Source organism: Phalaenopsis equestris, unplaced genomic scaffold, assembly GCF_001263595.1.
Source record: "Phalaenopsis equestris unplaced genomic scaffold, ASM126359v1 Scaffold199252, whole genome shotgun sequence".
NCBI classification, from domain to species: Eukaryota; Viridiplantae; Streptophyta; class Magnoliopsida; order Asparagales; family Orchidaceae; genus Phalaenopsis; species Phalaenopsis equestris.
The window spans coordinates 1-570 of NW_018219134.1; the positions used below are offsets into that span (position 1 = coordinate 1).

Consider the following 570-nt stretch of genomic DNA (forward strand, 5'->3'; position numbering starts at 1 on the left):
ACACCTAGAAACAATTTGAAAATGTAAAGGCAAAAGAAACCAGGTACAATAATATGTTGCTCTCTAACCAAAACTAAGACCAATGACCCCAATCCTCAAAACCAGGTACAATAATATGTTGCTCTCTCAATCAAACAAACATTAAAATTTGCAGAGAACAACATATAAATCATAAAACAAATAAGATTCCACCTCAAATTTATATGAGATCTGCAACATTTGATGGCAGTTCTTCTATCACCACATTGTACAACTTCTAGATATCATATATTAATTCACTCATGATGATATCACGAGAGTTCCTAGACTCTGTGATCGGTGCTCCTTAGTTTGTCAGTAAGCCAATCAACCTTGCAACGGGTGTTCACAAAGATCACACTCCAGGTGATGGCTAGGGTTTAATAGAGGTCGTAGAGGGTCTCCAGTTTCCACCCCTCCTTGCCAATATTGACAAAAAACCTGTTTGATACCTTCCATGGTGAGTTCATCTCTTTTCATAAGAATTGTTATTTTGACCCCCAATTAATGAACTAAAGTAAAAGGGCACTTTTGTAATGTGGTCCCGCTCAC

At 37.4% G+C, this 570-nt stretch overlaps 1 pseudogene; it reads right to left on the bottom strand.

The window, feature by feature from the left end:
- Positions 1-302: 302 nt before the first annotated feature.
- The window catches only part of LOC110035704, a 2864-nt pseudogene continuing 2596 nt past the window's right edge, over positions 303-570 (bottom strand).